A 20,212-nucleotide genomic window follows, 5' to 3' on the forward strand; every position below is an offset into this window, starting at 1 on the left:
CATAGTGACCCTATAGGACAGAGTAGAACTGCCCCATAGAGTTTCCAAGGAGCACCTGGCAGATTCAAACTTCTGACCTCTTGGTTAGCAGTTGTAGCACTTAACCACTACGCCACCAGGGTTTCCCTAGCAGGAAGAGGCACACATTAAATAATAAATAATTTCAGTGTGTAATAAGTGATATAAGAAAAATAAAAATAGCACTTACTTATTTGAGTTTAGTGCTTCTGATTACACAGGAAGCAGTCTTTGAAGTTTATGCAGGTCAGTAAGTCAGGATTTGTCTAAGGTTACTTTACTCAGCAGGGAAGACGACAGCTGATAGTGAGTGCAGTCCAAGACCTGGGCTGGCTCTGGGGCTTGAATCACTGTGGCAGTTAAAATGTCATTGCACCAGAAACTGCCTCTGTTTTAGAAAGCATTAACCAGAATTACAAATATCAAAACTGGTATAACAAATATGAAAACACAGGGCCTAGCAGCTGTTTAACAGCATATCAATAATATATTTTCTTAATACCAGTGCAAATGGAGAATTAATTGTAGACACAAGAAAACCCAAACAAAAGGCATGGGAAGAGGACAGAGGGAAATAGCTTACTAGGCTGTTTTCCTTTTATTTTCCTCAGTTGTTTAAAGTGGTCATCTAAGGTCAGATATTTCTAGAGAGGTTATTATTTTTTTACTTTTATTTTACTGTACTCCCTGTATGAATGACTATTTTCTTACTAGGAAGTGTCCTTAGTTCATAAGTCGCACATTTCAAAAATGTTATTTTAGGAAAAAAAAAAACAAACTACATTTCTGAAGTCATTGTCCACATTTCTAACCAATTTGCTCAAAATAATGATTTTTAAAGGGCCATTAAAAATAGCTTGTATTCCAATCTACAAACCAAAATAAATTTCGGAATTAAATTTAAAACATGAAATTCAGGTCAAAGTCTGCCCCAAAGTAAATATTCATATCCAATTTAATCCTAGGGGTAGTAAATTGTGCCACATTTAGTATGTCGCTGTTGTGGTTGCCATGGAGTCGATTCCAACTCACAGTGACCCCAAGTGTGCAGAGGAGAACTGCTCCATAGGGTTTTCAAGGCTGTGACCTTTCAGAAGCAAATCACCAGGCCTGTCTCCTAAGGTGCCTCTGGGTGGGTTCCAACCACAAACATTTTGGCTCTAAATACTTTTTGCCACCCAGAGACTGCATGCACTTAGTATGTTGCTGTTGCTGGTAGGTGCTGTGGAGTTAGTTCAGATTCATAGTGACCCTACGTTCAATAGAACGAAACACCGCTTGTGCTCAGCCACTTCACAACCATTGCCATGTTTGAACCCATTGTTGCAGCCACTGTGTCAATCATCTCATTGAGGGCCTTCCTTTTTTTTTGCTGACCCTCTAATTTACCAAGCATGATGTCTTTCTCCAGGGATTGGTCCCTCCTGATAACATGTCCAAATTACATGAGAAAAAGTCTTACCATACTTGCTTCTATGGAGTATTCTGGTTGTACTTCCTCCAAGAAGTACGTTTAGTATAAAACCAAAAATCAAACCCATTTGCCATCAAGTTGATTCTGCCTCCTAGCAAGCCTAAAGGACACAGTAGAACTGCCCAATACAGTTTCCAAGCAGTATCTGGTGGATCTGAACTGCCTAACTTTTGGTTAGCAGCTGTAGCACTTAAGGACTACTTGACATACTAATTACCTCAATAGGTCTCAGAAGAAACAGAGATTTTAGAAAAATGAAACTATTTGGGGAAAATTGCCATGCCTGCTAAAAGGGCAAGCCTTTTCATACCAGTCCCTGACTGAGGAAATCAGGACCATCATTTTTTCCTGGAGAGGTATTTGGTGGCCTTGGGAGGACCAGAGGAAAACAACTAAATACAATAACTAATGCTTAACCCAGAGTACATTCACATTTATCAGACGATCTTTATCAGTCTCTTAGATAAATCTGATGTTGAAAATCACAGCAAGGAACTTCCCAGAAAGGACATCGTTCAAATGATTTCTGCATCTGATACAGCAGACAAACATAGGAGTAAGAGAGCACTGGACCTGTATTAGTTTTAGTCCTGATTGGAAAAGTCGCCTTTCAAGCTCAGACCGGCAGACAGGAAGAAGAAAGAACAGAGTGAGAAGGTGGATTACGCACATGTTGTCTTTAAGGAATCAAATCTAGCTAATTGTACATTATCCAGTGAGAAAACAGGGTTAAAAGACTTGAGCTCTTTGACTCTATAGTTGTGTGACTTCAGAGAACTCAACCTGTCAGCTCTAGCTTACCAAGCAGAATAAATTGGGGTGGGAGGGTAAGAGCCTTCCCTTGCTAACTCACCATATGATAGGAAGATAAAGTAATGGGAACAAAAGCTGTGACAAAGTTAAAATTTCTATAGAAATATAATCAACTACCAAAACAGGTGAGCTCAATAAGGTTTTACAGGAATCAGTAAAGGATCTCCCTATCAGCAGATGTATGTTTGCCTGTCTCTTTCCTATTACATCTTCAGCTGTAAGTACAGCTCTGAAAAAGAAGTATGTCTCAAATAAGAAGTAAATTAGCCAATCTCAGGGAAAGGAACAACAATTAGTAGAAACGAAATTTGAGAGACATTCTAGTGTAAGAAATTGAGCACATTGAGGCACCAGTGAGTTCTTGCCATAACTCATTCTATTCCCAAGACCTTTCTAATGAAGAGACTACACACCTGAACGTCCTTAGTCATGCTATTACCATATCCCATCCTGAGCTGTTCCCACTATTGCCCACAGATTTGTGTGCCCTCAGGTATGCCTGCTCTGTTCTTTATGTAGCAAAGAATGTGACACATTGTGACTCATTGTCTTGCCAGTTTGCCAGATAGAAGAGGTGATCATGGAATCATTTTATTTTAATGAAGCAGCTGGGTCTAGTATTAGGTCAGGTGTCTCAATTTTCGAGTTTGTCAGTTTTTTTTTTTTAAACCTCCCCTTTTCAGCTTTCATCCTCCGCTGCTGAATTTCCATAAGAATGGCAAGCTCATGGAAAGTACCCCCGATAAGCTAGACCCTTGTGTCTTTTTCCACAATTTCAAATAAGTTTTAGGCTCAGGAATCTCTGTGACAGGAAACCCTTTCCTGTGTAGTTTTTGCCAGGCAAGATTTCAAGAATAAATTAGAAATAAAGGTTGCTCATTTCAAAGACCATGCTGTCAAAAGCATCAAAGATACTCTCTGAGAATGGTTTACCTAATCTTTTAGAGAAACTACTTTCAACTCAGTGAACAACAGTATAAACTTTAATTTTAATCTACATGCAAACAGAAAGAGAACGCATTCTCCTAAATCTCAATCATAATATTTGTTACTTTCCTAATAAAAAAATTTGACATATATTTCATATCCTTAATGTGAGATCTAGCTAGTCTCCTACTCCTAACCTGCTACATTCAGAGTGGCTTAAACAATAAAGTTCAAACTCTGTTAGATATTCCTCTTGATCTGGCCCAAGCAATTTTCTGATCTTAAACTTTCTGTTCCCCTTACTTCTCTGCCTCTCACAACGCATTGTACTGAATCGCCCCTAATTTCACTAAAACACTCGTACCCTAGATTTGCTCATGTATTTTTAGCTAATGTCCTCTCAATTCTTGCTGCTTATTGAGATCACCCATCTCCTCAAAGTCGAGCTGGAGGTGGTCTTCTCTATGAAATCTACCCCAGTCTTTCTAGTTGAAATTTATCTCATTTTCCTCTCTATTCTCATGGTATTTTTGTGTACCCCTCCCATGACCCTCATCAGAGGCTGCTTTGTATTTAGATAATTATGTTCCTGATGGCCTCTGCCAATAGACTGCTTGATCCTGAAAGCAGGAGACCCTGATTCACTGATCCCATTGATAACAACTAATGGAGCCTTGAATATTTGTGGAGCTAAATTGACAAAAGGAGACCTCTTCGTAGATAAAGGGTGGAAGTTCAAGAGAGAAGTTATTCACAATAGCCAAATGTGCATCAAACTGATGGATGAATAAACAAAACGTGTGTTTCCATGTAAAGGGATATTATTCAGTCATAAAAAAGAAACAGTACTCATACATGCTACAACATTATGCAACCTGACAGAAGCTAAACACAAAAGGTCAGGTATTGTAAGATTCCGTTATATGAAATGGCTGTAACAGGCAAATCTGTGTAAGACAGAAAAGAGATTGGTGGTTACCAGGGGCTGAGGAGAGGAGAATATGGGGAGTAATTGCTTAATCGGTATGGGGTTTTCATTTGTGGTGATGAAAAAGTTCTGGAATTCGAGAGTGGTGATAGTTGTACAACATTGTGAATGTACGTAAAGCTACCAAATTGTATACTTTAAAATGATTAAAATGGTAAATTTTACAATGAAAAAAAAGAGGTTGGCAAGAATGATTATTTTGTGATTGTCTGGTAACCAACAGAACATTTTTCTCTGTATCATCCATGCACACTCACACTTTTTGTTTAGCTAATAGTAATAAAGTAAGAAAACCTATGAAGGACGGACATTCAGAGAAGTATATGTGGTCAAAGATGATTATAAGTAACTTAAATATATATATATATTTTTATTGTGTTTTTGGTGAAAGTTTACACAGCAAATTAGGTTCTCGTTTAACAATTTCTATTCAGTGACATTGTTTACATTTTCCACATTGTGTCAACATTCTCATTATTTCTATTCTGGTTATTCCATTTCCATTAATTTAGCTTTCCTGTCCCCCTCCCCCTCCCCCATCTTTGCTTTAGAGTAAATGTTGATCATTTGGTCTCATTAAAAAAAATTTTTTTTTTTTTTTTAAGGAGCACAGTACTCATGGGTGATATTGTTTATTTTGTGAGCCAACCTCTTATTTATCTGAAGGTGACCTCTGAGAGTGGTTTCGGTTCAAAGTTTAAAGGGTATCTCAGGTGATAGCCTCAGGGATGCCTCTAGTCTCTACCAGTCCAATAAGTCTTGCTTTTTTTTTTTTTTTTAAGAATTTGAGTTTTGTTCTACAACATTCTCCCATTTTATCTGGGACCATCTATTGTGTCCCTGGTCAGAATGGTCAGTAGTGTTAGCAGCGCACTATCTAGTTCTTGTCTCAGGATAGATGAGGCCGTGGTTCGTGTAGGCGATTAGTTCTGTAGACTAGTTTCTTCTTTGAGTTTTTGGTTTCCTTCTTTCTCTTTTGTTCCAGATGAATAGCGACCCATAGTTGCTCTTAGGTGACCACTTGCAAGAGAACTCAGACACTACTTACCAAACTAGGATGTAGAAGATAAACTTCGTGGACTATGTTACCCAACTGACTGCACGAGTTGTCCCGTGAGAGTATGGTCCTAGGCCTTCAAACCCAGTAAACCAATCCTACAAGTACTTGGTTACGTCTGGGAAGTATCCATGACTGTGCCTTATAAGTAATTTTTTAATGAGAGTTATTTGGAGATTACTCGTCCATGGATGTATTCTTAGGAAAGATCAATAGAACCCAAGGTCATTGCCTCTCTCCAGGGTGACATTTTTGTGCATAACTGTAATCAGTTGGATTTGGTGACTTCAGCCTATGCTTCTATTTCCTTTATTCTCCTGTATTTAAACTGGCACTTGCTATTCAGCTCAGAACAAAAATCAAAGAGCATACAAAATCAGCCAAGTTCCGAGCTACTGTGCAAGGATATTTCAACCAGGATCTCCTCTTACACCCTTGCATTATACTTAGTATGGAGTGACCACTTCACAGTAGAGAAGCTGCTTCCATCTCTAAGGGGCCTTGAGGAGCTACTTGGTGAAAACAGCGAGGTGGCACTAAGGAAAAAAAAAAAAAGAACAGATGGGGAGAGCTCCTCAGGAGGTTCTTTCACCATTTCTTTCCCTTCGCTCCATAACAAGAATATAATACTCAACAGGGAGACAAGTTTGAAAGGTATTTATAAAACTTGTTTTGCATTTTGGTTTTGTGCACATGACATTTTCTCTGTCAACAAGAATTATTGATCAGTCTTACTACAGGGATGTAGATGAGCATGATGGATTAGGATGGTTACAGGTAGAATGTAGAAAGACAGCTAATATTTTGCTTCAGACAGTCAAAATAGGATTTGCAGCAAAATAACAATCTTGCAAGCCACGTATTTCAGAGAGTTCCTTTTTCCCCCTATATCCCTTTATTTCTACCATTAGTGTGTCAGTAACCAGACCAAGCCAAACATAAATTTTGTATAAAGTAGGTCCTGATCAGGATGGTACAGAAGGTGAAAATTTCATGTTTTGGTTCTGAGATATTTGGAGAATATTGGGAGACAGAGGGAGAAGATAAAAGGCTACATGTGTATGAATTTCCCAAAAAACCGAGAATGCCTAGAGAAGGGAGTTTTGTCTGATTAATGCTCAGGAATATAGAAGAAGTTCTCTCAGACTTTTATGTACCTGGGAGGTGGTCAATCAAAGTGTACTAAGTGGCATAGAATGATATAGCTGAAGGAGGACTAGAGTTTAGTCTTCCAAGTAACCCTTTGATCCCATAAATCATGAAGAGGACTCAGGAGTTTGTGTAATCCCTTAAAGATTGTAGCTCAGTTGGAAGCCAATAAATCTGTTTTGGAGACTACTTGGCATGAGGGAACCTGATCTGACAGCATAGCTGGGGGTGTATTCCTAGGCTATGAACTTGATGGAAGACATGGCACCTGTGGGAGCCAAGGTGGTGCCAAGTCAACCAGAGAGCACCACCTGCCCCTATAATGAAACTGACAGTAAGAAGAAAATAGAAAAGGAGGAAGGAGAGGAGGAGAAGGAAAAAAAAAAAAGGGAGGAGGAGAGAAGGGAAGGGGAGGGGAGGGGAGGGGAGGGGAGGGGAGGGGAGGGAAAGGAAAAGAGAGAGACTTACAAGGGTTACACCAAGTTTCGACTACAACCACAAATACCAATAGGGCAAGCAGCAACTAGGTGGACAAGGGTCACTGTTACAGAGATCGGAAGAGCCCCAGAACAAACATAAATGCTGCTGTGTGCAAGAATCTCTTCATTCCCATTGCAACAAAGCACAGTAAGACTCACATATCCTTGTACAGCCACCCAGCACTGAGAAAGGGCGCATGTAAAAAAAGGGAGCATGTAAGAGTGTGGAAAATCTAAAAGATTGGCCTTTTTTTTAAACCTAAGCTAACAGAAAATTATTTCTAAGAAATAGATTATTGCATTGGATAAGGTTTATTTTAGCATTATAATGTTTAAATTATAGATTTAGACTAAAAAGTTTTTCTTCTGTCCAAAGGATAGGGGTTCATCATGATAATAACATTATTTAAGAGATGAAATAAAGAGTTTGCATTTTCTTGACTCTTTTGGAGGTAGTCCGATATCCTAGAACATGTAGAAATATGGCTTTGACCCTTATTATTCTGACCATTCAGATTGGCTTATATAAATGGCTAGGAGAGCATCCCTTCTTCTAACACCTCCAATCCCCAGACATTTTCAGATAAAACAAAACAGCTCACCGAATCAGGGAAAAGCAGTCACTGTGCTTTTCTGCTGAGCCTTAATCACACTTCTAAGAAGCATTAGTAGTGTCCTGGGTACTATCTCCGAACTAGAGAGAAATTCATACCAGAATATGAATCTTTTATATCCTTTCTTTTCTTTCTCTTTTAATTTTTCTTATTCATTTTCTTCCTTTACCATTTCCCTTATTCCTCACTGTTCTTCTTTCCTCTTTTCTTAGAGATATTTCATACCATTGCAGATTTCATTTTGAAAATCTATTCAGTGCTAAATAAAAGAGAACAGTACTTGTTTTTTTTTATCACCAGCTATACCTTCTGCCATATTTTAACTCATGAAAGCAAAGACACAAAGTGACGATTTGTATGACGCAAATACAATTTAAATATGTATTTTACTTGCACATGATACCATCCTTTCATTGACTTATTAACTCATGCAATAATGTCTTTTTTAGTTAAGCTTTATAAACGCATCTGTCCCATGTAGTTATCTGTTAAATAAAGGTCTTTGAAATCTAAACTACCTTAGGAAGGCTCCATTTTTTAGTCTAAATATTGAAAAAAACCCTGCAGTTTATGGAAAAATGTTAACAGATGACTGAAATAAAATATGCAATGTTCATTTTGTCACACATGATCCATCATGTGTAGCGATGATTTTGCCTTACAGCTCTATAAGACAAGTGCTCCAAAACTGCATTTTATCCAACAACAAGCTTTGCATGTATGAAAAATATTGAGGATCACTGCTCTGAGCTATCAACACAGGTGCTGTATTCATCACCTGAAGGCTGACTGAAACATTATAGAAAAGTCCCGACAGGTCAAAAAGCTTTCTGTCTTTATTCCCTTCTAGAATCTTTGCAAGTGATATTTTCTTTGTCTAGGAGTGGTCCACATTCTTTTGTTTCTTCAGTTCATTTTATCAACATTAAAATATTTATCCTGTCTAAACATCATTTTGAATATTTTGATTAGTTATTATTCAACTGAATTATTTTATGCACCATCTAGGCATTGTGGAAATATATACATTTTTAAAAGAATAAAATTAATACAAGACAAATACAATTTTTAGGCCCTATCATATCTTTCCAGAAGGGCAAAAAGAGAAGCCAAGTGTAAATGAACAAAACAAACATTTTAATAACATTCTATTTTGCAAATATAAAGTTATCAAAAGCAATAGCAAACATAATCTAAAAATTAGTAAGAAAACATACTAATGGGAGAAAACACAAAAAGTTCAAGAAGGGTCTGAATTCCTTTGCTTAGGATGTGACATGTGATGAACCTTGGTCCCCAGGTCCCTAATAAGAAACTCTGTACCTCTGTGCTGACCAAATTTTTATACATGTATGAATCCTTCACCATGATTTCTAAATCTCTCCCACAGACCTCATGAAAGCCGATTCAAATCCAACTTCTATTCCTAACACCCAACATGCTCACACACCCACCCTCACGTACAAGTTAGAATGATGCCATGGCGGTGGAAGTTTCGGATATAAGCAAACAGAATGAGAAAGATAAGGGGGCCAACCTAAAGAAATCAATACCACTGCACAGGCAGTTTTCCCTGGAGTTCAGCTTGGAAAAAAAGATGAAGTTTCTAATTACCAAATTGGGCTTCTGGGGCTATTTTGGAATATATATCTCTTTCTTCCACCCAGCTAGATAACCTGGAGTCTGTTTTATATTCCTAAAGTTCAGGTATACATTTGAATAATTCTACAAGAACGTTACTGATGTTTCCCCTTATTTTATCTTCATCTAAATGCTCTATCCTGCACTTCCACCTTCAAGTTCATTAACTTCCACACAGATGTATATCTACTTGGTATATGACCCTGCTTATCTCACCTACAGGTTTGTTCTGTTGTTAGATTATGCCCCACTTAAAGAGATGTTTACAGGCAGAATCCTGACCAGCTAGGAGCTAAAACACACCAACTGACGCAGACGATTCACTCCACTCGGGAGGAGGGGGAGTCAAGTCAATACATAAGTGGGTGATATTTTCATCTTAAGAATGCCATATAATTTGGCATAACACTTACCTAAACTGAATCTCATAGCACATTGAAGATTGCCCATCTCCACCCATTAACAAAAAGAACAAAAGCCATAAGGAGAAAAAGCACTGTTTTCAAGTAATTTCAAAAATTGTATACAGCATTTATTTACATAACAATACTTAATATTTACAAAATCATTTCCTTGTTTTTGAATCACTTTAATGTGATTTGCCAAACATCCCCTAAGAGTAGAATAACAACGAGTCATTTTTACAGGCACAAAAAGAAACACGGTAGGGAGAATGTGATATTTCTGTGAGTGGTAGAGTCGTGATTTATTCAGAGATTTTGACCCTGCACCGTGGGTTTAATCCTTTAATGTCACGATGCTTAAATTTGTTTACGATGTATGTCCCTCCGCATAATTCAAATGTGTTTTCTCCTCCTGGTTTTCTCTACTGTACCGTTTGTTTAGTAAACATTTGATCTGTGCCTAGTATATGCAAACCACAGATTCTTCCTTACTTATAGATATATCAGTATGCATAAGGCAGGGTTATCCATCTATATTCAGTGTCATTACCTCTGTCTGGCTCCTCTGTCAGAATGGAAACGGTTTACTGCCAAATGCCCTTGCTTCTCCCACTAATACTTCCAGGCTCTTGTGTCCTTACACTTTTTTTTTTTTTTTAAATATATGGTTTCCTCAACATATTAGATCCATTAATATAGTATACCAATATTCCTTAAAACAAGTCCATGGACTACTAGTACTCTGTGAAATGTTAATAAATGTTTCATAAAATTTTGTGGGGAAATCAGCTTTGAAAGGTTGAGTTAACACAGTTAAACAGGATTCTTGATTCTGGACTACTGGAACCTTTAATATGTTAATGTGCTTTGTGGCTCTCCAGGAGGTAGATCAACTATAAAGATTTCCCAAAATTATTTGATTTAAGGACCCCCCCCACCTCCATTTTTTGCGGAATATTTATCAACTTCTCTAAAGACCCTAGAATTCTACAGTGCACTTTTTGAGGAAAGCTGCTAATAGTGTCTGACCCAGTTATTACTTTGACAATTCTGTCTTCTCCAGGGACAAATATTGTTTTACAATATTACATCCTGAAAACACTTTATGATTTCAGTGGACATTATATTAATTTAAATGATCTCTGAGACTTCTGTGAGTTCATTCTCTATGCTATTTAAACAAACAAAATTTTCATATCGACGCAGGAATGTACCAGAATTTTATTGATATAATCATATTTAATGTTTATAAAACAATCTGTTAAAATGACTTACTGTGTCAAGGAATGGATTTTGGTGTCTGACAGACCTGAATTTAACTCTTATATCTACCTACCATTTGTTACTTTTCTAAGTTTCTTCATCTGTAAAGTGAGAATAATGGTATCTCTTTCATAGAATTTTTGTAAGGATTAAAGGAGACAGTGCATATAAGTGCAGAGACTAGTGCCTGCCATAGAGTGAGCACATGTGGTTGAGAAAACTCTATTTTTTTAATAACTCTTTTTATCATACTGATACCATAAACGTTTTCTTTCTTCCTTCATCCAGCAATCTTATCTCCTTTTCCAAGATGCCTTCCAAACAAGGACAGACTAGAATATCTTATCTACCTTTCGAAACCCTGGTGGCGTAGTGGTTAAGTGCTACTGCTGCTAAACAAGAGGTCGGCGGTTCAAATCCACCAGACGCTCCTTGGAAACTCTATGGGGCAGTTCTACTCTGTCCTATAGGGCGCTATGAGTCGGAATCGACTTTAGTGGCAGTGGGTTTTTTTTTTTTTTTACCTTTATAGCAATTGGTGTTGGAACCCTGCCCAGATCCCCTTTACCAGACTGGGATGCCCATGGCCCAGATGACAGAGACACTTCAGGATACCTGAGAGGTTATTCATGCCTCCTCCCACCAAAGCAGGCCATGAATGATGCTTGATTAATATGAGGGATAAAAGCCCACTCCTTTGCTTCTGGTGGGTTAACCTCTGTGCTGCAACTGATACTCCAAAGCTCCCCAAGGAAGTAAACTGAGGCTAGACGTTTCTTAAAACCACAGCTTTGCCTGCCTTTTTTCTGCCCTACTCTGCTTCCTCACTCTCCAACAGGTTTCTCCTGAAAGTACTTTTCTTGTCTCAGGTTCTTCATTCAGACAGATTCTGAAGTTATATCTGCTCTTCTCCAACTAATTATTATTGTCGGTTTTATTAGTAACAATTTCTTAGTAGCTTCCTATGCCCAAGACTTCATGCTGGGTTTTAGGATTCCCCAAAGTCAGAAAACTCCATCTCTGCTTTGACAAGTATACCATTTTAAGATCATGTCAACGTCCTTCTCCATCTTTAGTGTTAATACATGTCCCACCTCTCGTCTCTGGCTCCTCAACAATTCTTGTTATGTAAAAAGTGCAAAATTTTGTTTACACATTATTCTAAAATCGGGTAATCTACACAGGGCCATGTTTTCCATCAGGCAGCTGAATGCCTGAGTGACCCTGGCATGGCTTACTTGTGGCCAGTATAAGGTTAGCCAGAGGCTCTTTATCCACTAGACTAGAAGACAAATTACTCTTTGTTTTTTTCTGGTAGACTCCAAAGACATCCCTAAATTAGGAAAGTTAAAATGAAAAGCCGTTTATTTACTATCAATAAAAACAAGTCTTCCTTATCAGACATGTAGGCTTTCTTAACGTCTTGTGAAATAATTTTCAAGATAGAATATTCAAGCATTAAAGAGAAGTCAACTGAATTCATTCCTTCCTAAATGTATTTTGCCACCAATTGGTTGAGCATTTCCACGCAAAGACACACACACGCAAAAAAACCCAGTGCCGTCGAGTCGACAAAGTCACAGGATGAGGTGAAAATGGCCTGCTACAAATTTGTTCATTTATTCAGCAATACTTTTATTGAATACCTATTAAGTACTCTTTTCTTAAACATTACCCATGGCCTGCTTTGACGGAAGGAGGCATGAATAACTTCTCAGGCTTCTTGAAGTGTCTCTGTCAACTGGGCCATGGGTGTCCCAGTCTGGTAAATGGGATATGGGCAGGGTCCCGAGGGCAGGTAAGATATTCTAGTCTGTACCCTAGTTTGGAAGGAATATTAGAAAAGGAAATAAAATTGCTGAACCAATGATTTTAGGTATTTTAATAGAGGTCATAATCGTAATGATGGATAAATTCAATGTATCCATATTCAGCTTCTCAGCCAGATTTCAATACCACTGGAGAGGCCACTGCAAAGTCATTCAGCACTAAGAAAAGTATGAAAAAGAAGAGTAGAAAGAGCTAGATGCCTTAACCCCCTTGCAGAGTTTTGGTCAGGTAAGCAATCCTGAAGTTTATCCCTCATGCGTGTCACAGTCGTTTGCCTGCAGTCCCACTCCTGTGCTGGAGAGCTGCCTCTGGGGCTGCTGGAGTCAGGTTTCTGGTCCAGTATTCTGCTCCCGGGTAATTGGGAGGAGCCTCAGCATTTCAGCAGTCACAAACTGGCTAAAGGACAACTTTCAGGGCCAGGTATCTGAGCTCCTATTGAGAATCCTTTGTTTCTATTGCTACCCCTCAGTAAATGTCCGGATTGCCTCCAACTTTACTCTTCCTTTAGGGCCACATGTTCAAAATCCTCATTTTGTTACTTTCAGATGACCCATTATACAAAACTTTATGGCTCATCAGAAACAGCCTCTGGGTTTTTGTAACATATTTTTACCCCTCCTTGAGGATAAAGAAAACCTAAAAACCCATTGCCATCGAGTCAATTTCAACTCGTAGCCACCCTATAGGACAGAATAGAACTGCCCCATAGGGTTCCCAGGGACAGCCTGGTGGATTCAAACAGCTGACTTTTGGTTAGCAGCCATAGATCTTAAGCACTATGCCAGCAGGGTTTCCAAAGAAAGCCTAGTGATTAATAACTCTCCATTGAGAGGAGAAAAATATTTCATCTTTGCTTGCTGTGTTAACATCCCTCAGAACAGTCAAGTTTCCTGACAAAGCAGCCATAAATGAAGGAAAATAGAAAAGAAGTTGAATTCTCTGCCAGTGGATCACCTCACCAGCCATGCCATTGGTAGGGTACTCAGTGACAGTAAGAATAATCCTTTAGGTATGTATAACAAATTAGTTTGCATCCCAATCTGACAACTCTGTTATATAATAAAATTTTTCATTAATGAGTCACAAGTACATTAAAGCAATTACCTCAACTCACACAGCAAGACAAGCAATACTCTAAGACTAGCCCATGGCTTTGGACTCTAGCTCTAGTGCATCATGTGGTGCATTGGCCTGTTGTATCATCTTTCCTGCCTATTAACTCGCGTAATTCCTCGTGCCTCTCTTATGCAGTTAATGATATGGTTTTCTTTCCTTTCTGATTAAAGTGCATGTTCCTTAGTTCCTTGGTGCAAAGACAGCATTATCACTTTCTTCCTTTGTTAATCTCTATACTGCACAAGGTAGGAGCTTAAAAACTGCTGAAAAATTTGAATGAATGAGCCCCAGGAGACCTGGACTGCATTTACTTATCTCAGAACAAATCCTGGAGAAGGCTAAGAAATGGACTGGGATGTGGTTCAACTAGTTTAATTATCTGGTACAGGAATCTTTAACCTTCGAGTGGACTAGCTATCATTTTGACCTAGTATCTCTCTCCTTTCACATATTTATTCCAATTAGCTGATTAACTCACAAAGGTCAGGATTGGAGCACAACTAAATTGTTCAATGAAGAGGCTAGAAATGTTCCTAACTTCTTAATAAATTTTTCTTCTTGATGATGATATACACTTTATCATTCACATGTAACTCCTTGCAAGGTGAGATGTTTCTTGCAACAAAACTAGCAGTGTAATTAAGGACTACAGTCCATGCATTCTGTCTGGCACTAATCACTTTGGTGACTAGACTAGACACAGGGCTATGACAGTTGCTTGCAGGCAGGAATTAGCATGAGAACAGTCCTTTTGTGAACATGCAGAGAGGTCACTAAGTACATAATTATAAATTAGCTTGGTGGACTAGTGTGGCCATTAGCTGGGTCGAGTGTTCCTATTTCATATAATTGTTTGCTGCACCTGAATTAATTTGAGTGTTTAAATCCTGCATATTAATTCTGTGCTGCAGGATGTAAAGCTTTGGACTAATCCCTTTAATACTCTTTAGTATAAACACCTTAATCAAGCAACAGCTTTATAATTAGTCCTACTTACAGGCTGGATATCATTTACTAGTTTTACAGCTCATAAGTTACCACAACTTTTTAATCATAGTAATTATGCTTTCAAATGTGAGCATAAATGGGCTTTTCCAGTATCTACCAAAAAAGAAACCAAGACAGTCAAAATCAGGAGATTAATAAAATCCAATATATGGATATACTTTGTATTTTTATGGTAGCTCAAGATCACTCATCCCTGGAATTTAATCACCGGATTAAGGTAGGCTATTGAGCTGAGAAAGGGATTTTTTTTTTTTCCTTTAAAAGGAAGTACAATTCTATATACATTACATATTTCTTTTGTAGGGTGTGAAAAATGCTGACGTGATTTAATTTTATCGCAGCAGTGAGCGCTCTGACAATATCCCTTTCGGGTACTAAACCTAGTAAGTAAATAATGGTTTAGCTGCTAAGGATGTGCTGATCCACTTCTCTTTTTATCTATTTTTCCCTGAGGATTTTAAGGTACAAATCATCTCCAGCGTTAAGAACATCTGTATGGTCGCGATACACAGTTCAGAGAGCAGCACTTTAAATTAAGTCTTAAATACGCATTTAAATTAAATTTATTAAGCCAGATATTTATATTAATTAAAGTAAAATTAATTATTTAAAGCACTTCATTGAGGCTTAGCAATATTGTAAAACTTAAGAGTATCCTGTATTGTTGCTAATCTAAAATGAAAATATATTATTGGTCTGTCTAGTATAAGTACATAATCACTATTTTCATATATCTTGCTGAAATATTTATTTGAAATTCTGGCACACATTTAATGTATGGATAATTTTCCTGAACAAACTTCATGAAAAATAGTCTAAACTTTTTGAACTTTAACCAAAAAAATCTATAATTATATGAAATAATATACCGTATTTTTATGCAAATAACGTGCACCTTTCATGTTTGTTTGCTAACCATACCCTCCCCCATGAGGTATTTTCATAAGCTCCGCTTTGCCAATTTTTAAACAATGTTGCTGTAACAAAAATTACCAGATTACAAAAATATCTTGCAGGGGGAGAAGGCATGGTTGGCAAACAAACATAGAAAGTGCACGATGTTTGCATAAAAATATGGTATGTGTTAATGCATAGGACATATGTAAATATATGTAAATATAAATAGTCACACCCACCTTGTCATAAGATAGTGAAACATAGACAATAGTTACAGACTTTATTTTACCACACAAACAAAAATTGTTGATTACCCTGTAGTTAATCTGGTCATAGTGAATCTTATTGATTACAAAGATGGTCAAGGTAATTGACCATGTTATAGGCCAGGTCATTGGTTGCATATAGACATAATTATTATGAGGGCACTCTAATACTGTTAGAGTAGTTAAATAAAGTATCTGCTGCTCAACATAATGATGGTATTCTTAGTTTATAAATTGATTAGTGTTGTGGACCTTTGAATTGTTAAACGGTTATACGGTATAACTCAGAACCTTTCAGTTGGGTAGAAATATTTGAGGAAATTTTCAGAAATAGATACAGAATAGACTAAAATGTAATCTATTGTGGGATAAACAGAGACCAGCTGAAGCTAGCTGGAATCTTAGAGACTGTAGAAGGAAACAGCAATCTGTAACAACAGAGATACACATCCAGCTCATCCTTGCTTAACGCAGAGTTGAGTTTCTGAAGAATCTTGACATCACCGCAGGAAAGCTTTAAACCTGTGTCAGGCCCAGAAAACACCAAACCAGCTTTCTAGCACTGGGGACATCTGGAATAATTATTAGCCAGTGGGGTTGACAGGGAGCTAGAAAGAGGAAAACAATGATGGACCTTTTCCTTGGCATTTCCCTCCAGTGGCAGTCCCTACCTGGGGTAGGGGAAAAAAATCTTACCATTGAATAAAGATGGAAAATGTGATTATCATATGGAAAATATAATAAAATATATGCAGCACTTCTGAAAGTGAAATTCACAGACTCATGGGCATCACCAAGACTCTGTTAGGGGATCTGAAATATCAAAACAATTTAAAAAATAATACTAAGGCATTATTTGTCTTTTTCACTGTATTGATATTTGCGATAGCAATCCTTACAAAATAGTTACAAAAACCACTGGCTCATTAGCCTGAATCAAAGCGGTGACCCCAGACTATACTAGTAGGCATTGCAATTTTCACCATCATCCACTGGCAGCTAGAAAGAAAAAAAAAAAAAGTCAGTGCCAAGTCATATTTCCTTCTAACTCTGTTACACCTAATGCATCTCTGATGTCCAGATGTGTTTATTTTCACTTGTCTTCCAATAGCTCCTTCCTCTATTCCCTACCACCCAGACTGGCTTTCCATGAAAACTTTCCATGCCATAGCTCCCTCCACTCCTTCTTTGACATTTCTTGTACCTCCAATTGCCCTCTACCTCTTCTTTTTTTCTTTAAATATAATTTTTATTGTGCTTTAAGTGAAAGTTTACAAATCAAGTCAATCTCACACAAAACCCATATACACCTTGCTCCATACTCCCAATTACTCCAACCCTCTCCCTCCCTCCACTCTCTCTTTTCGTGTCCATTTCCCCAGCCTCTAACCCCCTCCACCCTCTCATCTCCCCTCCAGGCAGGAGATGCCAACATAGTCTCAAGTGTCCACCTGATCCAAGAAGCTCACTCCTCACCAGCATCCCCCTCCAACCCATTGTCCAGTCCAATACCTGGCCTCAGGAATGGTTCCTGTCCTGGGCCAACAGAAGGTCTGGGGATCATGACCACCAGGGTCCTTCCAGTCTCAGTCAGACCATTAAGTCTGGTCTTTTTATGAGAATTTGGGGTCTGCATCCCGCTGCTCTCCTACTCCCTCAGGGCCCTTTCTGTCTCTTGGCCTCATAATTACCTTGTGTCCTTGGTGTTCATTCTCCTTTGATCCAGGTAGGTTGAGACTGATGCATCTTAGATGGCTGCTTGCTAGGGTTTGAGACCCCAGATGCCACTCTTCAAAGTGGGATGCGCATGTTTTCCTAATAGATTTTATTATGCCAATTGACTTAGATGTCCCCTGAAACCTTGGTCCCCAAACCCCTGCCCTTGCTACACTGGCCTTTGAAGCATTCAGTTTATTTAGGAAACTTCTTTGCTTTTGGTTTAGTCCAGTTGTGCTGACTCCCCTGTATTGTGTGTTGTCTTTCCCTTCACCTAAAGTAGTTCTTAAATACTATCTAATTAGTGAATACACCTCTCCCACCCTCCCTCCCTCTCCCCTTTTGAAACCACAAAAGAATGTTTTCTTCTCAGTTTAAACTATTCCTCAAGTTCTTAAAATAGTGGTCTTATACAATATTTCTCCTTTTGCAACTGACTAATTTCACTCAGCGTAAAGCTTTCCAGGTTCCTCCATGTTATGAAATGTTTCACAGATTCCTCACTGTTCTTTATCGATGCATAGTATTCCACTGTGTGAATATACCATAATTTATTTATCCATTCATCTGTTGATGGGCACCTTGGTTGCTTCCATCTTTTTGCTATTGTAAACAGTGCTGCAATAAACATGGGTGTGCATGTATCTGTTCGTGTAAAGGCTCTTACTTCTCTAGGATATATTCCAAGGAGTGGGATTGCTGGATTGTATGGTAGTTCTATTTCTAGCTTTTTAAGGAAGCACCAAATTGATTTCCAAAGTGGTTGTACCATTTTACATTCCCACCAGCAGTGTATAAGTGTTGCAATCTCTCCACAGCCTCTCCAACATTTATTATGTTGTGTTTTTTTGGCTTAATGCCAGCCTTGTTGGAGCGAGATGAAATCTCATTGTAGTTTTGATCTGCATTTCTCTAATGGCTAATGCTCATGAACATTTCCTCATGTATCTGTTAGCTACCTGAATGTCTTCTTTAGTGAATTGTCTATTCATATCTTTTGCCCATTTTTTAATTGGGTGATTTGTCTTTTTGTAGTTGGGTTTTTGCAGCATCATGTAGATTTTAGAGATCAGGCACTGATCGGAAATGTCATAGTTAAAAACCTTTTCCCAGTCTGTAGGTAGTCCTTTTACTCTTTTGGTGAAGTCTTTGGATGAGCATAGATGTTTGATTTTTAGGAGTGCCCAGTTATCTAGTTTTTCTTCTGCATTGTTAGCAATGTTTTGTATACTGTTTATGCCATGTATTAGGACTCCTAAAGTTGTCCCTGTTTTTTTCTTCCATTATCTTTATAGTTTTAGATTTTCTATTTAGGTCTTTGATCCATTTTGAGCTCATTTTTGTGCATGGAGTGAGGTATAGATCTTGTTTCATTTTTTTTGCAGATGGATATCCAGTTATGCCAGCACCATTTGTTAAAAAAGGCTTTTTCCCCCATTTAACTGTTTTGGGGCCTTTGTCAAATATCAACTGCTCATATGTGGATGGATTTATGTCTGGAGTCTCAATTCTGTTCCATTGGTCTATGTAGCTGTTCTTGTACTAGTACCAGGCTGTTTTGATGACTGTGGCGGTATAATAAGTTCTAAAATCAGGTAAAGTAAGGCCTCCACCTTTGTCCTTCTTTTTCAGTAACGCCTTATTTATCTGGGGCCTCTTTCCCTTCGATATGAAGTAGGTGATTTGTTTCTCCATCTCATTAAAGAATGTTGTCGAGATTTGGATCAGAATTGCATTAAATATATAGATCCCTTTTGGTAGAATAGACATTTTTATAATGTTAAGTCTTCCTATCCATGAGCAAGGTATCTTTTTCCACTTATGTAAGTCTCTTTTGGTTTCTTGCAGAAGTGTACTGTAGTTTTCTTTGTACAAGTCTTTTACATCTCTGGTAAGATTTATTCCTAAGTATTTTATCTTCTTGGGGGCTACTGTAAATGGCATTGATTTGGTGATTTCCTCTTCGATGTTCTTTTTATTGGTGTAGAGGAATCCAACTGATTTTTGTATGTTTATCTTGTATCCTGATATTCTGCTGAACTCTTCTATTAGTTTCAGTAGTTTTCTTGAGGATTCTTTGGGTTTTCTGTGTATAAGATCATGTCATCTGCAAATAGAGATACTTTTCCTTCTTCCTAGCTAATCTGGATGCCCTTTATTTCTTTATGTAGCCTAATTGCTCTAGCTAGGACCTCCAAAACAATGTTGAATAAGAGCAGTGATAAAGGGCATCCTTGTCTGGTTCCGATCTCAATGGGAATGCTTTCAGGCCTTCTCCATTTAGGATGATGTTGGCTGTTGGCTTTGTATAAATGCCCTTTATTATGTTGAGGAATTTTCCTTCTACTCCTGTTTTGCTGAGAGTTTTGTCAAATGCCTTTTCTGCATCAATTGATAAAATCATGTGATTCTTTTGTTTTATTTATGTGGTGGATTACATTAATTGTTTTTCTAATGTTGAACTATCCCTGTATACCTGGTATGAATCCCACTTGGTCATGGTGAATTTTTTTTTTGATATGTTGTTGAATTCTATTGGCTAGAATTTTGTT

Source organism: Elephas maximus, chromosome 2 (assembly GCF_024166365.1).
Source record: "Elephas maximus indicus isolate mEleMax1 chromosome 2, mEleMax1 primary haplotype, whole genome shotgun sequence".
Lineage (NCBI taxonomy): Eukaryota > Metazoa > Chordata > Mammalia > Proboscidea > Elephantidae > Elephas > Elephas maximus.